Source organism: Piliocolobus tephrosceles, chromosome 9, assembly GCF_002776525.5.
Source record: "Piliocolobus tephrosceles isolate RC106 chromosome 9, ASM277652v3, whole genome shotgun sequence".
Classification (NCBI taxonomy): Eukaryota; Metazoa; Chordata; class Mammalia; order Primates; family Cercopithecidae; genus Piliocolobus; species Piliocolobus tephrosceles.
Window position 1 is genome coordinate 107,942,490 of NC_045442.1, and position 23,637 is coordinate 107,966,126.

General features: G+C 41.1%; 1 pseudogene; it reads left to right on the plus strand.

The window, feature by feature from the left end:
• Positions 1–15,758: 15,758 nt before the first annotated feature.
• Positions 15,759–15,828, plus strand: LOC111550074 (annotated as a pseudogene).
• Positions 15,829–23,637: the final 7,809 nt, after the last annotated feature.

Genomic DNA, 23,637 nt, shown 5'->3' on the forward strand with positions numbered 1-23,637 from the left:
AATATGGTGTGACTCCATCTCTACAAAAAATAAAGCAGTGTAGACATGGTGGCACAAGCTTGTAGTCCCAGCTATTTGGGAAGCTGAAGTGGGAGGATCACCTGAGCCCAGAGAGGTTGAGGCTGTAATGAGTTGTAATAGTGCCACCGCACTCCAGCCAGGGCAACAGAGTGAGACCCTGTCTCAAAAGACACACAAAAGCAAACAAACAAAAACCAAAAAGGCAACCCAATTTTTAAAAATAGGCAAAATATCTTAAGAAGCATTTTTACAAAGGAAATCTAGGAGTGGCTAATATGCACATGAAAAGGTGCTCAGCACCATTAATCTCTATGAAAATGTGAAGGAAAACCAGAAGCTACTGTATCTTACCCATTCAACTGCCTATAATCAAAGCCCATAATTAAAAGTCTATAGAAAGGGAAAGTAGGTTAGTTGTTGCCTGGGGGGAATGGGAAAGTTGGGGGAAATGGAAAGTGACTTCTAATGAGTACAGGTTTCTTTCTGGGACAATAAAACTGTTCTAAAATTGCTTATGGTAGTGGTTGATAATTCTGTGAACATATTAAACACCTTTAGTGGGTGAATTGTATGGTACGTGAATTACGTCTCAATGAAGTTTAAGAAATAAGACAATAACAAGTGCTGGCCAGTATGTAAAGAAATTGGAACTCTCATACAGTACAGGTGGGAATGCGAAGTGGTGCAGCCACTTTGGAAAACAATTTGGTAGTTCCTCAAAAGGATAAATAGAGAGCTACCATATGACACAAGAATTTTTTTTTTTTTTCTGAGACAGAGTCTTGCTCTGTCTCCCAGGCTGGGGTACAGTGGTGTGATCTCGGTTCACTGCAACCTCTGCCTCCCAGGTTCAAGCAATTCTCCTGCCTCAGTCTCCTGAATAGCTGGGATTACAAGCGGGCACCCACCATGCCCAGCTAATTTTTATATTTTCAGTAGAGAGGGGGTTTTGCTATGTTGGCAAGGCTGATCTCAAACTCCTGACCTCAGGTGATCTGCCCACCTCAGCCTCCCAAAGTGCTGGGATTACAGGCGTGAGCCACCACACCTGGCCGGACATAAAAATTTCACTCCTAGTTATACACACAAGAGAAGTGAAAACAGGTGCACACAAAAACTCAGGCACAAATGTTCATAGCAGCATTATTCATAAAACCCAAAATTGAAAGCAACTCAAATATCCATCAGCTGATGAATGGATAAATTAAGTGTGACATAAGGCACAATGGAAAATTAGCAATAGAATAAGTAGTGATATAGGTTACGATATAGATGAACCTCAAAAACATTGACCTAAGTGAAAGAAGTCAGTCAAAAGTAACCACAAATGTAAGATCTTATTTCCATGAAATGTTCAGTATAGTCAAAACTACAAGAGACAGAAAATAGATTTAGCAATTGCCTAGGGCTGCAGGGAGAATGGGGAAGTAAGAAGTGATTGCTAGTAGGTATAAGTTTTCTTTTAAGGACAATAGAAATGTTCTAAAATTAGATTATGGTGATGGTTGCACAATGCTGTAAATACCTTTCACAACATTGAATAGATGCCTTAAACTGGTGGACTTCATGGCATGTGAGTGACATCTTTTTGTCTTTCTTTTTTTTTTTTTGAGACGTAGTTTTGCTTTTGTCGCCCAGGATGGAGTGCAGTGGCGCGATCTCAGCTCACTGCAATCTCTGCCTCCCAGGTTCAAGTGATTCTTCTGCCTGAGCCTCCTGAGCAGCTGGGATTACAGGCACACGCCACCATGCCCAGCTAATTTTTTGTATTTTTAGTAGAGATGGGGTTTCATCCATGTTGGTCAGGGTGATCTTGAACTCCTGACCTCAGGTGATCCGCCCCCCCTCAGCCTCCCAAAGTGCTGAGATTACAGGCATGAGCCACCTCACCCAGCCCTGTGAGTGATATCTTAATAAAGCTGTTAAAAAAGAATGAGCAGGCATATTATATTCAGTTGAAGTAGTGACTAGAACAAGTCTCTGCTCTCTCAGGCTCCATCCCATCTTATCCTTTTCCTCTTTCCTCTGGGTCTCTTCTCTGTCATTTCTTTCTCCATGACACAACACACTCTCTTCTCCAAAACTTTTTTATTCTCCTACCTCCTTCCTCAAAATGCAGCTCCTTCCTTTAACTGGCTGTATTGCTTTTTTTCTTTTTCTTTAACTTTTGAAATTGACATGTAATAATCGTATATATTTATAGGGTACAGAGTAAATATTGCAATACAAACAATGTACAGTGATCTGATCAGGGTAATTAGCATATCGATCATCTCAAACATTTATTATTTCTCTTTCTTCTCTTTTGAGACAGAGTTTCGCTCTTGTTGCCAAGGCTGGAGTGCAATGATGCAATCTCGGTTCACCGCAACCTCTGCCTCCCAAGTTCAAGCAATTCTCTTGCCTCAGCCTCTAAGAATAGCTGGGATTACAGGTATGCACCACCACACCCTGCTAATGTTGTAATTTTAGTAGAGATGGGGTTTCTGCATGTTGGTCAGGCTGGTCTCAAACTCCGGACCTCAGCTGATCCGCCCACCTCATCCTCCCAAAGTGCTGGGATTACTGGCGTGAGCCACCATGCCCGGCCTCTATTTTTCTTTTAAATCTGAATGTGATCTCTCCTTCCCATTCTGGGCACTCACGCTCCTCCAGAGCTAAGCTTAGAAAACAAAAGAACACAGGGATAGGGAAACAAATGATCTCAAAATAGTTGATGGAAAATAGCAACTTCTGTTTTTCTGCGGGGCTTCCTTTGGACCATGATTTTCCTTTTCCTTTTTGTTTTTTCCAGACAGAGATTTTTCTCTATCTCTGGCTCTTGAAGTGAGGTCAGAGACTCAAAAATACCACACTGTATCATTTACTTGGGCATTTTCTCAGAAGGGTATTAACTTTGGCAAGAGTTTGGGTGGTGACAAATGACTCAGAGATAAAAGATGAGTCAAGAAGCATTGCTAAAACTGTGGTCGCTTCGCATCAACCTTAGGGATATGGGACTTCGCAACTTGGCAACCATAACATTATATTGATTAATAGATTCTTTCTGAGTATGATAGCAAAGACAAAGGCAGAATATTCTTAGTATATCAATAAATTCCATTGGTCATTATTTGATACTTAAAAAAATACTTGTCTCAAGAAGCAAGGTTTTAACCACACAGTAGTTTTCACATTACTGAAAGTGGATCTCTATTTACTCAATAATAAAAGCAAAATCAAATGAGCTTTATTTAAAAACAAACAAGTTAAAGAAAAATTGGCAGGCAGAGAAGGGAGTCACCTTTTTCTCAATCCACTGCTTGAGAAACTATCTGATTACCGTTAGCTCCGGAATATTTTTTGTATTTTTATTTATTTATTTATTTATTTTTTATTTTTTATTTTATTTTTTTGAGATGAAGTCTCGCTCTGTTGCCCAGCCTGGAGTGCAGTGGCGTGATCTTGGCTCACTGCAACCTCTGCCTTCCGGGTTCCAGCGATTTTCCTGCCTCAGTCTCCTGAGTGACTGAGATTACAGGCACATTGCCACCACACCTGACTAATTTTTGTGTTTTTAGTAGAGACAGGGTCTCACCGTGTTGACCAGGTTGGTCTCAAACTCCTGACCTCAGGTGATCCACCTGCCTCTGCCTCCCAAAGTGCTGGGATTGCAGGTGTGAGCCACCATGCCCAACCCAGAAACATTATTATTATTATTATTATTATTATTATTATTATTATTTTACTATTTGAGATGGAGTCCTGCTCTGTAACCCGGGCTGGAGTGCAATGGAGCGATCTTGGCTCACTGCAACCTCTGCCTCCCGGGTTCAAGCTATTCTTCTGTTTCAGCCTCCCGTGTAGCTGGGATTACAGGAGTGCACCACCATGCCCGGTTAATTTTTTTTTTTTTTTTTTTTTTTTGTATTTTTAGTAGAGACAGGGTTTCACCATGTTGGCCAGGCTGGTCTCAAACTCCTGATCTCAGGTGATCCACCCACCTCAGCCTCCCAAAGTGCTGGGATTATAGACATGAGCCACCATGCTCAGCTGGAAATATTATTTTTAAAACAACTTTTAGATAAAAACCACATAATAGTGACTAATATTTATTGAGCCCTTAGTATGTCCCAGTCACTGTTCTAAGAATTTTACATGTATTCACTTAGTTCAACCTCACAATCACTTTATGACATAGGAACTATTATTATCGCCACTTTACAGATGAAGAGACTGAAGCATAGAATATACAGTAAGTGGCAGGGCAGAAACTTGAATCTAAGACAGTCCTGTTCCAGAGAACACACTCTTTTTTTTTTTTTTTTTTTTATGAGAGGGGGTCTCATTACGTTGCCCAGGCTGGAGTGCAGTATAACTCATGCAGCCTTCACCTCCCAGGCTCAAGCAGTTCTCTCACCTGAGTCTCCCAAGTAGCCTGGACCACAGGTGCAAGCCACATGCTTGGCTATTTTTTAAAGTATTTGTGGAGACAAGGTCTTGCTGTATTTCTCAGGCTGATCTCAAACTTCTGGGCTCAAGTGATTCTCCTGCCTCAACCTCCCAAAGTGCTGGGGTTACAGGCCACCATGCCCCACCAAAGACATACTCTTAATTGGTGTGTCATACCTACTGCCTTTTTCAGTCTAAAGACTTTCCTGGGAAGAAAGTAAATTCCATTTGGTCTCATGAATACATCTTGAGATCTATTCTCAAGATCTATTGTGATGAAGATGAATCTAATTTATGTCGATTCTGAAGATCTTTTAGTGCTTTTTCTGAGTGAAATTTCTAGGACCCATTTGAAAACCTTGTCAGTTAAAAAGAGAGTGTATTAATCTATAAATATTGTATTTATCCAGTTGAGAGAGATCAATCATTAATTGTTTGAATACCTAAGTGAACTGTAGTAAGCATATTTGTGAAGATTAGAAAGTGGGGTCTTGGGCTCGTCATGGTGGCTCATACCTGTAATCCCAGCCCTTTGAGAGGCTGAGGCAGGAGGATTGCTTGAGCCCAGGAGTTCAAGACCAGCCTGGGCAACATGATGAGACCCTGTCTCAAGAAAAAGAACTTTACAAAAAAGAAAGTGGGATTTTAATACATAAAGTTCTTAGCATGCTAGAGTTTCAACAACCCACAGTTTATCAAGCTAACACATAATTAACATCACACAAAAGCATAGAGTGACTTAAATTTTAGTGCACAATAATAGCAGTGAACTGTGCTGAAGTGTCTATATATTACTTACATTTAAATTACACCACTGATAAAGAAGTTTTGCATGCCAAACCATCTTAAGAAAAACCTCTGTAAGAACCTTACCATTTGGGATCTAGTTTGACACTTATGATCACTTCACTCCCAGTATACAGGCAATACCACTGAGTTCAGAGATGTTTTGTAACTTTAAAATTGTTTATATTTCTCCTCATTTTATAACTTATAACTAAGAGTTTTGCATATATAATCTGTGTGTGTGTGTGTGTGTGTGTGTGTGTTTTGTTTGTTTTTGGGATAAGATCTTGTTCTGTCACTCAGGTTGGAGTGTAGTGGTGTGATCATGACTCACTGCAGCCTCTACCTCCTGGACTCAAGCAATCCTCCCCTCTCAGCATTCTGAATAACCAGGAATACAGGTATGCACCACCATGCCTTGCTAATTTTTTAATTTTTTTGTAGAGATGAAGTCTGAGTTGCCTAGGTTGGTCTTGAACTCCTGGGTTCAAGCGATTCTTCTGTCTTGGCCTCCTAAAGTGCTGGGATTACAGTTGTGAGCCACTGTGCCTAGCCTTAATAAATTTCTACATCCACAGGCATAATAAAAGTGAAAATGGAGATTGACTTGCTGACACATTGGTGTCAGTGTTGTTGAAGCCTGTGCATAAGCAGCAGTTCCCAGCAGGAGTCCAGGATGAGAGAAATGGAGATTTAGAGCTATTTTTAATATTTTCGAAAGATGAATGAAACCATAGTTTCATAAGGTTATACAAATTAGTTAAATACCAATTCTTTTGCTTGGAATATGCTAACAGTGTGGTTATCACTCTGATAATTCACTATGAGCTCTCCAGAAAGGCATTCATTCATCTTTCTTGGGGCAATGCTCAGTGTGTACCAAGCATACGGTAGGGAGTAAACAGTTATTTCGCGCAGTGACTGCATGCCAACGGATGCTCTCATTGGCTGCTGATGACATCATAGAGACATCTGGGATTTATTAGATCAACCAGATGGTTAGAGTGTTATGACATGCTAGAGTTTTAACAACCCAAGTTTTATCAATTTAATACACAATTAACATCATACATAAGCATCAAGAGACTGTTAAATTTTAGTGGGTAATAATAGTTGTGAATGGTCCTAAAGTGCCTGTATATTACTTACATCCTTGCTTGTTGGTATCAACTAACATTTTATTTATTAGCATGACATTAAAACAATGACACTGATATGTGCAATTTTAACAATATTTATTTATGTATTTTGAAACCGACTTATGAGACTGGCTAATTTTTTTTTTTTTTGTATTTTTGGTAGAGATGGGGTTTCACCATGTTTTCAAGGCTGATATCAAACTCCTGGGCTCAAGCAATCCACCTGCTTCAGCCTCTTAAAGTTCTAGGATTACAGGTGTGAGCCACCATGCCCAGTCTGATATGTGCAATTTTTATACTGTTAAACTTTTGATAAGGGATGAAAGACTACACATTGAGTGCAGGGTACTCTGCACAGGTGATGGGTGCACAAAAATCTCAGAAATCACCACTAAAGAACTTAATCATGTAACCAAACATGACTTGTTCCTCAAAAACCTATTAAAATAAAAAAGAAAGAATGAATGAAGGGAAAAAAGCAATTAAAAAGCTTTTGATAATTATTTTTACCTGATAAATGGATGGCTTGATTTTGCAAGAGAAAAAAGAGATACACAATTGAAAGAAATGCCTTCCAATATATGCATTTTAGCCAGAAGAACTCTTTCAAAGGAGTCCAATTCACTGGGAAAGCTAATGAAAGGAATTTCCACCAAGGATGGAAAAGGAGCCTTTGGTGGTGAAAGGTGGTAAAAATCCAGGGGTAGAAGGGAAAAAAGAAAAAAAAAAAAAAAAAATATATATATATATATATATATATACACACACACACGCACACATATGTACACACACATATATATACACACATTTATATATAAGCATATGCTCTATATATATAGCATATAAATACACACACAAACACACACACACACACACACACACACAGAATATACCACTCCCCTTTAGTCCCCTCCCCTCTACCCCTACCTGTCCCATTTCTCCAGCCTAACTGCAGAGTTGAATGCAGCTTTACCAGGGTTCTCTGAAACTCAAGCACAAGAAATAAGGAGAAATCTTGTTTCCTGTGGCCATTACTCAAGGTAGGTGGAGGGGCCCTGAAAGTCGGGAAAAGGTGATGGGATACTGGCAAGGTAGGACTCTGGCATTCCTGGGTCCTCTCACCAAATACCTTCAAAATTTATTTTTTAACCATCTAAAGTACTTTGCATTTCTCTGTAAATCTCTAAATACTGAAATACTGAGCCTTAACTTTCAAACCAGGAGGTGGCTTAAACTCAATTTGGGGAAAAAGGAATCTGCTTTGAGAATAGAATGCCATTTTCTTCTTCTTTCTTTTTTTAAGTTAAAAACAAACTTTTTTTTTTTTTTTTTTTTTTTTTTTTTTTTGTAGAGATGAGGTCTCACTATGTTGCCTAGGCTGGTCTCAAACTCCTGGGCTCAAGCAATCCACCTGCCTCTGCTTCCCAAAGTGCTAGGATTACAGGAATGAGCCACCACCCTAGCCTAATTTGTGTTTATCTATATTTATATTTGTCTATATTTTTCAAAGTTTCCAAATACCAAATTACAAATACCAAAATATGTAGGTATTGCCTTTGTCATCAGAGAGCAAAACAAGAAAACTTATTTTTAAAATGATATACTATAGAACAGGGAACTAGGCAAACATCTTCACAGCAGTTTGGGAACAGTTGAAATCCAAACTTTAGAGGCCAAATTGTCATTGCCACTAGGAGTAATGTTACAGTAAGATTAAGTATGGTTTACAAAGTGCTTTTATGTACCTTTTCCAGTGTACATTAATAGTTACAAGAGGCATGTTCCTCCCCACAGCCAGATTACTATCTAAATGCTGGTTTCCTGGATATATAAGAGAGATGTGAGGAAACCAGGGAATATGAATTTCCCCTGACATGGTTTGGGTTTGTGTCCCCACTGAAATCTCACATGGAATTGTAATCCCCAGTGTTGGAGGAGGGGCCTAGTGGGAGGCGACTGAATCATGGGAGACTCCTCATTGCTGTTCTTGAGATAGTGAGTTCTCACGAGATCTGGTTGTTTAAAAGTGTGCGGCACTGACTGGCGCGGTGGCTCACGCCTGTAATCCCAGCACTTTGGGAGGCCGAGGCGGATGGATCACGAGGTCAGGAGATCGAGACCATCCTGGCTAACACAGTGAAACCCTGTCTGTACTAAAAATACAAAAAATTATCCGGGCGTGGTGGCGGGCGCCTGTAGTCCCAGCTACTTGAGAGGCTGAGGCAGGAGAATGGCCTGAACACGGGAGGCGGAGCTTGCAGTGAGCCGAGGTCGTGCCACTGCACTCCAGCCTGGGCGACAGAGCGAGACTCCATCTCAAAAATAAATAAATAAAAATAAAAATAAAAGTGTGTGGCACCTTCCACTTTGCCCCCTTCCTCCTTCTCAAGCAGTGTAAGACGTGCCAGCTTCCTCTTCATCTTCCACCATGATTGTAAGTTTCCTGAGGCCTCCCCGGTCATGCTTCCTGTATAGCTTGTGGAACTGTGAGTCAATTAAACGTCTTTTTTTTTTTTTTTAATTACCCAGTCTCAGGTAGTTCTTTACAGCAATGCAAGAACAGACTAATACACCCCTCATATTCATTTATTTATTCAGAAAACCTTGAACATTTACCATATTCCAGATAAAGCTATGAACTTCGAATAAAGTAGAGAACGGGATAGACATGGTCTCTGTTCTCTGAAAGGTTACCTGCTAGTTGAGCGGTTGCAAGGAAAAGTAAACACATGAAATAACTGAAACATCTATTACATGCTATGAGGAGGTCAGTTCCCTCCAGCCAAAGACCACCAGGAACACACCTGTAGTTAAAGAAGTTGGATTATTGCTCGTTGCATCAAGAACACACACCATATAGAATTGTGGGTTGTGTCACTAAGAGGGTGTTGGAAAGAATCTGGTTGGAAGAAACGAGCTGGATGATTTTGGAGGAAGGCCTAAGGTCATGGTGGTTTGCCCTAAATTAGGTAACTGTCAGAAAGAGGGGACAATTCTATGACTGGGCATAGAAGCAGCAGTCACTCATTTTTATTTATTTTATTTTATTGTTATTATTTTTAGAGTCAGGGTCTTGCTCTGTCACCCAGGCTGCAGTGCAGTGATGTGATCATAACTCATTGTGGCCTCAAAGTCCTAGGCTCAAGCAATTCTCCCACCTCAGCCTCCTGAGTAGCTGGAACCACAGACACCATTCCCAGCTGCAGTCACTAGTTTAACAAGAGAGGAGGAAAAGTCTGGTATTTTGTGGGTAGTACAGTGGCCTTGCTTTTGTAAGTGCTTAAACAAACTTATGAAATAGGCTTATTTTGTCTCATTCTGTCATGGTCTCAGGATAACCTTGTCAGAGTTTGCTATCTGTGAGATCATCTATGTCTAAGAGCAGGGAAACAGAGCCCAGCTGTTGCTGCCAGGACAGCTTCTGAAAGCCAGGGACTCTTCTTTGTATAAAGCTCCTCCCTTACAGCTGATGGTAATTTTTTTTTTTTTTTTTTTTTTGAAATAGGACCTCATCCTGTCACCCAGGCTGGAGTGCAGTGGTGCTATTACAGCTCACAGCAGCCTCAGCCTCCAAAACTGAAGGGATCCTCTCATCTCAGCCCCACAAGTAACTGGGACTGCAGACGTGCACCACCACACCCAGCTAATTTTTGTATTTTTGATAGAGGCAGAATCTCACTATGCTGTCCATGCTGGTCTCGAACTCCTGGGCTCAAGACATCCTCCTGCCTTGGCCTCCCAAAGTGCTTGGATTACAGACACAAGCCACTGCTCCCAGTCCTATTTTATGTTATTTTTTCCTGTGATTCAGAATCAGTTGTGACCAGGCATGGTGGATTGCTTGAGCCCAGGAGTTCAAGACAAAAAATAATAATAGCCTAGGCTGGTGGCATGTACCTGTGGTCCCAGCTACTAGGGAGGCTGAGGTGGGAGGGTTGCTTGAGCCTGGGAGATAGAGGCTGCAGTGAGCTATGATTGCACCACTGCATTCCAGTGTGGGCAATAGAGCAAGACCCTGTCTCAAAAAATATAAAAAAATTAAAAAATTAAAAAAGCAACAGACAAAACAAAACAAACACAAATAAAATAAGTGAAATAAAGTCCTTCTCTCTCAGCCAAGCTGTGACATTCCCTTTTGTACCCGACAAGACAATACTTGCATGTTTAGTGACTGAGCGTTTGCTCTATGTAAGTAGTCAATAAGTAGTTTTGAGGATCATCTATTTATAGCTAACAGTAACACAGGCCCCAGATGCTCCCAATAAACAGAAGCAAATGCCAGTCCTGTGACTAGAGATGATGACAGTTATGATATTGGCAGCAGTTGGAAATGATGGTTTTGAAAACAGTAAAAAAATCACGAAGTATGTTCTATTTTTTTCATCCCCTCACCCTACCTGAATTCACTGCCTGCAGCTTTCTATTGTAATTCGAAACAACTATATTAGGAATATGTTTGTGTGCTGTAGATACTGTCTTGAATACCATGGCAACTGCGTGCTCTTAGAGTCAAACATTTTGTCTAGATTATACATTTAGAATTTTTAAAAATGATATTTAGAAACAATGGGTATATTTCTGTAATAGCTTTAGACGTGGAATTCTTGCTCAGAGACACATAAAGTTAAGCTTAAGTGAAAGAAGGGTGGGAGATCAGGAACTGACAATGCTCAGGAAGAAAAGCTTAGTTTCCCATAATGGAAGGCTTGCAAACATTCTTTTTTCTTGTAATCTCAACACTTTGAGAGGTCAAGGCGGGAAGATCGCTTGAACCCAGGAGTTCAAGACCAGTCTGGGCAACATAGTGAGACTCTGCCTCCACAAAATAAATAAATTAGTCAAGTGGGATAGTGCAAGCCTGAAGGCCCAGCCACTCAGGAGGGTGAGGTGGGAGGATCCCTTGAGCTTTGGAGGTCAAGGCTGCAGTGAGCTGAGATTGCACCACTGCACTCCAGCCTGGGTAACAGAGTGAAACTCTGTCTCAAAAAATATATATATTTTTTATAGGAATGGGGTCTTGCTGTGTTGCCCAGGCCGGTCTCAAACTCCTGAGCTCAAGCGATCCTCCCACCTCAGCCTCCCAAGCAGCTGGGAGTGCAGTTGTGCACTACTGCTCCTAGTTCACAATCATCCTCTTGTTGGCAGGTACACACTTCCAATGTATACGAGTATAGAGAGGAATGGAAAAACAACTGGCTTGTGAGTCAGGAAGTCCTGCTCAGGCTTCCTGGCTCTACTGCTAAGTATGTGACCAAGAGTTTTGTGCCTTAGTTTCCCTATTTGGATGATCAAGAAGTTGTTCTAGAGATCTCCAAGGTCCATGCAGCTTTATGCTTGTGAAATGAGGCTTTCTCTTCCTGAGGCCATGCATACTTGAGAGCCCTTCCCTGGTATTTCCTTATACATAGAGCAGGAGTTCAAGCTTAGAGTTATAACAAACTTTAGTTTAGACTCTGACTCTTCCCACCTATTTGCTCTGTGTCCTTGGGAAAGTTCTTTATTTGTGAAATGGTTCTTATAATAGTAACCACCTCATAGGGTTGTTGGGAGGATTGACATGAGTTTAATATTAGCATCTAGCTCATATGTTACACAGATTATATGAGACAATACGCACACAATTTGTTTAGTACTGTGCTTGGCCCATCTAAAGCAATCAATAAATGTCAACAAATATAAATAACAACCTTAAAGGACATTTTTCCCTTTTGAGCGCCTTTGGTGTAACTCACAGCCAGCCAGCCTTATGGAATTAAAACAGACAAACAATTTTTTAAAGTCCCCTTATGGTAATCTTTAATTTAATTTTTTTTTTTTGACACAGGATCTCACTATGTTACCCAGGCTGATCTCCAACTCTTGGCCTCAAGCCATCCTCTCGAATCAGCCTCCCAAAGTGCTGGGATTACAGGCATGAGCCATCTGACCTGACCAAGAAATCCTGGGATACAAAGCGTCCCAAGTAAAATAGTAATTCAGATGCACATTTCTTGAAAAATCATGACACAATTTAACATCTGTTCCCTGGGACTAACTGGTTCATGCCACTAACCCGCACCACACTGGGATTTTTCAGGCCTAAATTTCAGGTTAAGAGGGTTTTCTGCATAACTATCTAAAAAATACTGTGCCCAGGTCTAAGCCTTTGGGGAGAATTGCCTCTGGTCAGTGAAAGTTTACCTGCCTGCCCCTCCAGCTTTTCACGCTGTATCTTAATCTTATTATTTAGTTTATCTAAAAGGAGCTGTCTCTTAGTATTGCTTTCCTATCAGTGACTTACACATACGGATGCAGTTATATTTGCATATTTTGGCCTCAGTTGTATACTGCCTATTAATCAGCTATCACAGCAGTAGCTACTAAACCCATATTAACATCAGAGTTACTTCTGATCTCTCTGAATTTAGTTTAAGAAGATGATTTGGGCTGGCTACGGTGGCTCAAGCCTGTAATTCCAGCACTTTGGGAGGCCGAGGTGGGCAGATCACAAGGTCAGGAATTCAAGACCAGCCTGACCAACATGGTGAAACCCCATCTCTACTAAAAATACAAAAATTAGCCGGGCGTGGTGGCAGGTGCCTGTAATCCCAGCTACTTAGGAGGCTGAGGCAGGAGAATCGCTTGAACCCAGGAGACAGAGGTTGCAGTGAGCCAAGATTGTTCCATCATTGCACTTCAACCTGGGTGACAGAGAGAGACTCTGTCTCATAAACAAAAACAAACAAACAAAAAAAGAAGATGATCTGGTAGGGCACAGTGGCTCACACCTGTAATCCTGCACTTTGGGAGACTAAGTTGGGAGGATCATTTGAGGCCAAGAATTTGAGACCAGTCTGGGCAACATAATGAGACCCTCATCTCAAAACAATAAAACATGACAATTAGAAATTAATACAATAAAAAAAATAGCTTGGTAATTCCAGCTATTAGGGATGGTGAAGCAGGAGGATCGCTTGAGGCCAGGAACTATGGGCTGCAGTGAGCTGTGATTTCACCACTGCGCTCCAACCTGGGCAACCTGTGAGTGAGACTCTATCTCAATTTTTTTTTAAAAAAAAGACAATTAGGAATGTGCTATGTACATATATATCCAGCCACAAAATTATAAGTAATCATTAAAAATTCAAACATTTTAAACCGAGCATAGTGGTACATACCTATAGTCCCAGCTACTTGGGAGGCTGAGGCAGGAGGATGCTTGAGCCCAGAAGTTCAAGGATGAAGCCTGTGAATAACCATGGCACTCCAGCCTGAGCAACATAGCAAGACCCTCCCTCTAATTTAAGTAAGAAATAAGTATCCTAAGTGATGGTACTTCATAACCCCATCCAGAGATGATATCCCTATTAATGTCTTCCAAATTTTCTCTATACGTGTTCTATACATGCTTCTTCATTGAAATGGGATAATAATTAAAATCATTTGAATATTTTGTCATTGGTTTCTTTTGAAATTTTATTTTATTTTATTATTTTTTATTTTTTGGAATCTAGGCCTTTTTCTGTCACTCAGGTTGGAGTGCAGTGGTACGATCACAGCTCACTGCAGCCTCAGTCTCCTGGGCTCAAGTGATCCTCCCACTTCAGCCTTTGATTTTTTTGTAGAGAGGGGTTCTCACTCTGATATACAGGCTGGCCTCGAATTCCTGAACTCAAGTGATCCTCCTTTTTTTGGCTTCCTGAAGTGCTGGGATTAGAGGCTTTGTAATTTTAAATTAAATGTGTAATAGTCAAAAATTGTGTGATTCATATTTTGATAATTATGTTTCCAACTGGCATATAGACATTCTAAGAGTCCTCCAAAGCTGGGACTGCAGCTGTCTTGGTCACCAGTATGTCCCCAGAACCCAGCCCCCCACACAGCAGGTACTCAATAAATATATGTCAGCCGAATGTTGAGTGTATGAATGACTAAATAACCAAAATGCTACAGACTTCTCAGTGTCTTTCTGGGATAATTCTTCTTATTATATTCATTATTTTCGATGACTTCACTTCCAATGATATAATTCTTAAGTAAAGTTGCTTGATCAAATTGATGAACATTTTACATTTTTATAGAGAGCTCCAAATTGATCTGTGAGGAATTTATAGTAATTTGTACTCCATCAACGGTGAATTAGAGAGCCTATTTTCCCACACTTTCCAAAACATGTGGAATTGTACAACAAAATGCATACGACTAAAGAGAGGATTACTTTGTAACTCGATTTATTACAACTCTGTAATTGTGAGGAGATGACAAATGTTATTTTTGTTTTTGGAGGGAAGGTTGGGAAAGATAAAATAGAGTCCCATTTAAATGGGAGATTTAGGTCTATCGTACGTGACTTTGCAAAAGTTTCAAAAATCATTTGATCTTGGATATAGCTCAAATATGGATTGTCATATGTATATGGTATACTGTTGCAGTTGCTCAAGTTTTTCCTCAAAAAACTTAAATTACATAGTAAATGTTTAAAACTCCTTGTGGAAGTATAACATAACACAGAAAAGGGCATATATTGTAAGTCTTTGGTCCAGTGAATTTTCACAAACTGAATGTATTTATGGAGCTGGCACCCAGAACAAGAAACTGAATATTCTTAGTACCCCAGAAGCCCACTGAATAAGGTCTCATTTATACAGGTATCTGTCTCAATTACATCCGAAAATTGATCGTATGTGTAGCAGTAATAATAGTAATGTACATTTTCTATTAATATATTTAAGTTACATTTGTATATACTTACATGTGTATTGTGTAGGGATTCATATTGAAGTTTTTCTGTGGAATTTCTCTCTTCATTATACAACGTGTTTTAAAGACAGGTCAGTAGAAATACATAGAAGATCCCTCACGTCACGCATAGCTAAAATTAAAATCACTGATTACTCTGCGCATTCTTAGAGGTTTCCAGATAGTGCTGAACACCAACCATGCAAGTCATAGAAACAGCTGAGGATTCCGTGTAACACTCAGTGACGAGGGTGATTCAGGCCCATGGCTATTATTAGAGCAAGTAAGTGCTAAACAGACTACTAAATAATGCCCTTGGAAGAGGGGAAGAAAGTGAATCTGAGTATCTGGCCCTTAATCTCTCCAAACTGTACCAGTCCCAATCCAAATGTCACGTCAGTCCCTATTCCTGTTGCTCTTGGCCTTGGACTCTGCATGTCTGCTTCCAGGGCAGAGTCGAGCTCCATGTGGCTGTGTCTATGAGTGACCTGGACTCACCTCTCTTCGTCAAGTGCTTCTCTAGGAAGAAAGGGAGAGATGTGTGCCATAGTCAAGAAACAGTTCAGAGACTTCAGTAGGCACATTTCTCAGATCTTTTGTCACATTTTACTGTGACTTCGATTTAAATTGTTGTCTTATTGGGCTTTTTTTAAAGTGCCAGAGGTCCTTTGGTAGTTCATAAGCATGAATGACTGGGTATTCATGCACATGTGTGAGATGTGCCACCCTGGCCGGTGTAGTGGCTCCCACCTGTAATCCCTGCACTATGGGAGGCTGAGGCAGGAGGATGGCTTGAGCCCAGGAGTTTGAGCCCAGCCTCGGCAACAAAGTGAGAACTTGTCTCTACAAAGAATATAAAAATTAGCCAGATGGTGTGCACCTGTGGTCCCCGCTATATAGGAGGCAGAAGTGGGAGGATCCCTTGACCCAGGAGGTGGAGGTTGCAGTGAGCCATGATCTCACCTCTGTACTCCAGCCTGGGCAACAGAGCTAGACTCTGTCTAAGAAAAAAAAAAAAAGAAAGAGACCTACCACCCTTGAACCTTGTTATGACATCAGCACATCAGCTGTCTGACATGAAAGAAAAGAAAGAAAGTGCCAGAAATAACACAACAGTTGTACGATTTTGTGTGGGTGATAATTACATTTTACATTTGAAGGCCCAAGTCCGAAAGGTGAGCACCAGCCATACAAATGGAATCAAAGCAGAAGCTAACACAACTCTCTCCAGTGAAAAATAAAATCAGTCGCACAACGAGACAAACTGGTATAATATGAAATACATTTGAGCTTTGTCCCCAGTTCCTGACGTGGAGCGCCTAAATGCCTTGTAATTGCCCAAGTGATAATGGTGATAGGTGCATCTTCTGTTAGAATATTTGGTTCTTGTACAAAGTTGTTGAACACCGCAGAATTTCCTGAGTGATAGGAAACTCACCACTGCTGGGTTTTTTTGAGACAGGGTCTTGCTCTGCCCCTCAGGCTGGAGTGCAGTGGCACAAACAGCTCACTGCAGCCTGGAACTCCCAGGCTTAAGTGATCTTCCCACCTAAACCTGCCAAGTAGCTGGGACTACAGGTACACATCACCACACCTGGCTAATTTTGTTTGTTTATTTATTTTTTATTTTTTTAGAGACAAAGTCTCACCATGTTGCCCAGGCTGGTCTTGAACTCCTGAGCTCAAGCGATCATCTCACCTCGGCCTCCCATAATACTGGGGTTACAGGCATGAGCCACTTTGCCTGGCCCCCCAAGCACTTTTGATCATATCTGAGTTTATGCTAATGAGGTGACTTATGGCGGGGTCCTTAGATAGCTTCAAGATGGGGCTAACCAATCACTAGAAAGAACAAGTGATTAGGGGACTAAAGTATCAGAACATTCAGCTGCTCCCACCAACTGTAAAGTATCAGAACATTCAGCCCCTCCCACTAACCTCCAGGGAAAGGGTCATCAGGGGCACTGGAGATTAAACTCCATAAAAACTCTGGGACAATGGAAGCTGTGCTCTCCCTCCTCCAAAACTCACCCTCTGCATCTCTTCATCTGTATGCTTGGTAATATCCTTTATAAGAAACTGGTAAACCTCAGTGTTTCTCTGGGTTCTGGGAGCCGTCCTAGCAAATTAGCTGAACCCAAGTGGGGACTGTTGGAGCTCTGGTCTGTGGCAATTGAGTCAGAATGGGTGGCCTGGACTTGAGATTGGGATCTAAAGAAGCGGTTGTCTTTGGGGACTGCGACCTCACCCTGTGGGCTCTGACACTGCCTCTAGGTAGATAGTGTCAGAATTGAATGGAATTATAGGACACCCAGTCAGTTGGTGTGTAGGGAAAAACCTACGCCTGGTCACAGAAGTGTGTTGTGTTTCATTGAGCAGGTGAGTAGAAAGGAAAAAAGTATTTGTTTTTTCCTTAATGCAGAAAAATGTTTTAAAATAATTCTAAATGTACCAAATAATTACAAATTTCACCTTTTTTTTTTTTTTTTTGAGACAGATTCTCGTTCTGTCTCCCAAGCTGCAGTGCAGTGGCGCGATAATGGCTTCCTACAACCTGAACTCTCAGGCTCACGCAATCTTCCCACCTCAGCCTGCCCTGAGGAGCTGGGACCACAGGCAGGTGCCACCACACTGGGCTAACAAAATTTCACTTTCATTCAGCAGCATTCAGAATCTCAGTAAATCAGAGACATAATTTAAAATAGAATGAAGTTCAATGTAAGTTTGAGGCACAACACTTGGAGAAAAATCATCAACTTGGTGGGTGACATTTTTGTCTATTTTTCTCATTTTATCCTTATAATGGTACAGTGATTTAGTTACTGCTATTACTGCCGTCTTATAACTGAGGATGCTGAGATAAGTGACTACCCCTCATGACCCACCTGGTCCTGGTCAGGGACGAAGGAAGAAGAACACCCTGGTCTCTTTGACTCCAAAGTTTGTTCTCCCAAATAGAATGTTGTATGAAGTGACCACATATTCCTTCAGTTCAATGATTCTACAATCTTTAGCCTAAAATGTGAATATGGAAATAGGTCAAAGACAGAAGTGGATTTAAATGCCACTTTCATGGATACCTGCTGTATACCAAGCATGGTGCAGAATGTGCCTCAAGGATGTTATCTTTTTTTTTTCTTGTTCTTTTTTATTTTTTTGCAGACAGCATCTTGCAATGTTGTAGGTTGTCCGGGCTGGTCTTGAACTCCTGGTCTCAAGGGGATCCTTCCACCTCGATTCCCAAAGCGTTGGGATCATAGGTGTGAGCTGTCACGCCCAGCCAAGGATGTTCTCACTTAATCCTGTTACAACCAGTTTTCTGATGGATCTTAAGAGAGGTGAAGAAGCTTGCCCGAGATCAGACAGGTAAGAGGCGTGGAGGTGGGATTTGGCAGCAGGTCAGTCAGTCAGACTAGAGACTACAGTGCTTCCTCAAGGGGACTTCTGAACAGATGAAACATATCAGAAAAGTTACACTCTGGCTTCTGTCTTTAAGGATAATCCTTAGGCATCTCGGAGGCACATGGTTCTGTTTGGTCAAGTGCATGGCTGTCCCTGTTATTTGTGGGTCTAAGGCACAAGTATGGGTGGAGGCCCACATACCATATGACTCAATGTGTAAACACAAACCAAGTTAACATGCTGCTAAATAGATTATGTTCAATCTTTCTACCTAGATAAACATATCTTTAGGATGTGTGGAAGGCCAGGTTTCAGTTTCTAATTCTCCTTAGCATGACAAGCCGGGGGTGACAGCATGAGGCACTCCTCTTCCTCCTCAATGAAGGATTGTGTGCTGCACCTCCAGCCCTCCAACCCGCAGGAGCTCTGAGCTGTGCATCACCCTCCAGGGTCTTGGGTGCATGCCTGACTGCACCATCTGCTCTTAAGAAGAGGGCCCCCAGGAAGGAGCTGGAGCAAGGCCTGTAAATCAACCTGAGGCCATTTGGCAGGGAAGTAAAGGGTACTTTGAAGCTTGATCTAGACAGGGGCCATGTGACTGTTGGGTAGGGCATGGCACCTGAGCTGCATCTCCCCATCCAGAGGCTACAGTGGAGAAAGTTCAGAGCAAGGCCCCGCTGTGCTCAGGGCTGCTCCTGCTCGGCCTAGAACATTCAAAGTCATCCATTGCTGGCTGGGTGTGGTGACTCATGCCTGTAATCCCAGCACTTTGAGAGGCTGAGGTGGGAGGATCACTTGAGGCCAGGAGTTCCAGACCAGCCTGGGCAACATAGTAAGACCCCAGCCCTATACAAAAATTTTAAAAATTAACTGAGTGTGGTGGCTTGCATCTGTAGTCCCAGCTACTCAGCATGCTAAGGCAGAAGAGCTACTTGAACTCAGGAGTTCAAGACAGCAGTGAGCTTGATCACGCCACTGCATTCAATGTGGGCAACAGAATTAAAGCCTATCTCTAAAAATAAAATAAAATGAAATAAAAATTTTTTAAAGTTATCCAGTAAATACATCCCAGAAATAATTCAGAAATAATTCTTCAATCCTCTTTTCACAATTTTCTACCACTTCACTGGCTCCAAAGGCCCTCCAGCCACACATACCCCTAATCAAGAAAGACAGACTCTCCCTGTAATACCCAGGCCAATTTCTCTGGCCTCCCTACTTCCCTTCCTCCTTCTTTCCCTTTCTTTTTTATTTTTCTCACTTCCTTTTCTTCTCCCAGCTTTTAATTATGTGAACCCGGTTAGCTTTCCTTAAGAAAAATTTCTTGTTCCTCTTCCAGCCTAGGTTTCATGTATTCTTAGATTTTTGCATCACAGGTATTTTTAACCAAGGAAAAGAGGAGCACTTGAGGGATGAGGGTGGGCAGGGTGTTAAGAGAAGGTGAGTGGACAACAAGTAGATTCCCTGGGTTGAGAGACTGGGTGCATAGAGAGTTGATATGCTAAGAAAGACCAGGTTCCTTGGGTGGAACATAAAACAAACAAACAAACAAACAAACAAAACCTGCGAAAATGAGAGTCAGGTAGGCACCAAATAAACTGCATGTATTTGACCTTATATTTGTTTTGTTTGTTTGTTTGAGACAGGGTCTCGATTTCACTCAGGCTGGAGTATGGTAACATGAACCTGGCTCACTGAAGCCTCAACTTCCTGGGCTCCAGCGATCCTCCCACCTCAGCCCACCAAATAACTGGAATTACAGGTGTGTGCCACCATGCCCAGCCAATTTTGGGGGATTTTTTTGGTAGATACATGGTCTCGCTGTGTTACCCAGGCTGGTCTGGAACTCCTGTGTCAACCCATCCACCCATCTCAGCTTCCCAAAATGCTGAGATTACAGGCATAAGCTACCACACCTGGCCATATTTTGCCTTTTCTTTTAGAAATGTGTACACTAAAAGACTAATTTTTGACATTAAAATTCAGGGAAATCACTAAAAATATATATGATGACTTTCAGGAATTTTTTTTTTAATGCTTAATTTGATTACTTGTGTGTTTTTTGACTTGACTATTGTGTGTTTTTCTATATTTGTTTTACTTAAAAAATAACAACAATAGAGCTGGGCATGGTGGCTTGATCCTCTTAGTCCCAGCTACTTGGAGGCTGATACAGGAGGATTCTTTGAGCCCAGGAGATGGAGGCTGCAGTGAGCAATGATCACACCACTGCACTCCAGCCTGGGCAACAGAGTGAGGCCCTGTCTATAAAATAAAAATAAAATAACGACAAAAAATCATTTGTAAAAACCAGATATACTCCCAACACATCAGGATATACAGTTTGGACAACCCAATATATATATTACTAGCTATGCAACATTGGGAAGACAGTATTAACAGAAACTGCAGTCCACATCATTGAGTTCAAATGATTCATCGATGGTGGTTTTTCCTTTGAATCTAGAATATTTTTCTAAGTGTAAGAAATACCTGCCAGATTGATTGTATTGTACTTAGCTTATATGAATGTTAACATTTTATTTTATTTTTTATTTTTAGAGAAAGGGTCTCACTGTTGCCCAGGCTAGAGTACAGTGACATGATCATAGCTCACTGCAGGCTCCAGCTTCCAGGCTCAAGCCATCCTCCTACCTCAGCCTCCTGAGTAGCTGGGATCACAGGCATGCATTACCATGCCCAACTAATTTTTTAAATTTTTTTTGTAGGGATAACGGTCTCCCTACGTTTCCCAGGCTGGCCTCAAACTCCTGGGCTCAAGCAGTCCTCCTGCCTCAGCCTCCCAAAGTGTTGGGATTACAGGCCTGAGCCACCACTTCTGGCAGAATGTTAACATTTTCAACAAGAAATAGCATATTCCTTAAGGTACATGCTTTGAAAGGTTGATACATTCATAAGTGAGCTTGTTTTCCTACTGAGTTGTATTTTCCTTCCTTGAATTCCATTTTAAATTGTAAACCGAAAGTAGAATTTTAAGCCCTCCTAATCATCTGAATGGACTCTCCTCTCGGCCAAGGGCATTCCAAAGTAAACCTGAAAAACCTAGTTCAGGACATGATGGGAAGTGGGAGCCAGACATGCTTCATTATACCCTCCTCCTTTTTGGAATTACTGGTAGAACAGACTCTTTAAATCTGATAAGAAACATTTGCAATCTGTTCTCTCTGAAGCCTGCTACCTAGAGATTTCAGCAGCATGATAAAACCTTGGTCTCAACAACCCTTTATCGTAGCTTATACATTCCTTTCTATTGACAATCATTACTTCAACCAATTGACAATCAGAAAACTTTAAAATCTACCTATGACCTGGAAGCCCCCTCCCCACTTTGAGTTGTCCCACCTTTCTGGACTGAACCAATGTACATCTTACATGTATTGACTGATGTCTCATGTCTCCCTAAAATGTATAAAACCAAGCTGTATTTGACCAACTTGGGCAGATACCACCTAAGGCCATGTCGTAGGCATGTCCTTAACCTTGGTAAAATAAAATTTCTAAATTGATTGAGATCTATCTCAGATACTTTTGGGTTCACAGAATGATACTGAGAAAATAAGAACGGATCTACATTTTATCAATAAATTTTAAGCATATGTTAATTTATAAAATAAGGTATGGTATATCTGTCTTTGTTTATAGTGCTTGTTTTTTCTTTTAAGCTTTTAATCTGTGTTTTGAAGGAAAATGCACGTATTTGTCACAGGTTTCTTGTGAAGCATTGCTGGCAAGGGGACATTTGGCTCTTATAAAATGAAATGAAAGGCAACATTTTCTAGCAATTTTAAGTATCAAGGACTCTGGAGTAACTTCATCAGGATACGATTGCTGTTGTGGGTTGCTTGGTTAATTCTAGAGTAGGCAGTAATGTAAATTTATATCAGCTATTTTGAACCTGTAATTTTGCAATAACTAGACCTTAAGACATGAAAGCATAGTGGTTCAAATATGAATCATCATTACACTTCTTTCTAAGATCTGTTCTACAGTTTGAGTAGCTTTTCCACTAGAAGTGACACTTGGCAGGTAGGTAGGCTTTGAGTCCTTTTGTCTCACTAAAGTGAATCATAGCCATACAAATTTTGTTTTTGTTTTTGTCTTTTTTGTTTTTTTGAGGCAGAGTTTTATTCTGCCACTTAGGCTGGAGTGCAATGGTGCAATCATTGCTCACTGCAGCCTCGACTGCCTGGCATCAAGTGATCCTCCTGCCTGGACCTCCCAAACTTCTTGGGAATACAGGAGTGAGCCACGATGTCCAGGCTCAAAAAGCTTTAAAATATGACCATATACTATTTAAGATTACTCTTTGGAATCTGCATTGTTGTTTTGAAAATCTGATAATTTTTTAAAACTATCAACAAAAGAGCTTAGAGCTCAGAATGTAAGAACTGTGCAGTAATTGTCTCCTAAATTTGGTACTAATCATATCCTTTCACATACTATATTTAATTCTCGGCTTTCCTTCAAAAAGAAGACGAAACACTTGGAGAGAGTTTAAAGGAAAGCCATAAAAATGATTAAAGGTTTGGAAAACAAGCTCCATGAGCTTCGGCTTAAAGAGGCTTTGCTTATTCTGCTGGTGGCACAGAATGTGAGCCCAAATTGGAGGAAAGCTTTCAAATGAAGGACAGCTAATATCTTTGCTACCATATAGAAAGAATTTAAGTTAAATATTAAATATCCTCACAATGGGATGATTTACCCAAAAGACCATCGAAAAGCACTGTGCAAAGGACCATTAGAAATAGGGTAGATTTTTGGCTGGGCATGGTGGCTCACACCTGTCATTTCAGCACTTTGGGAGGCCAAGGCGGGAGGATTACCTGAGGCCAGGAGTTTAAGATCACCCTGGCTAACATAGCAAGACTTTGTCTCTATTAAAAAAGAAAACAGTAGATTTTCAATTGGTGGTGTTACAGTAGACAGGTGGACATGAGCAGGGCAGGAGAGGGCCCCTCCCACCCCCACAGGGAATGTTAGGCAACCGTCAGTTGATGATCAGATAGTTGTTAAGCTGTCTCACTAAAGTAATAATTGGTCACAGCTGGCACCAGGGAACGGCAGTCTCCCAATAGACAGAAACACCTGAAACTGGTGATCGGCAGCTTCCTGATAAGAC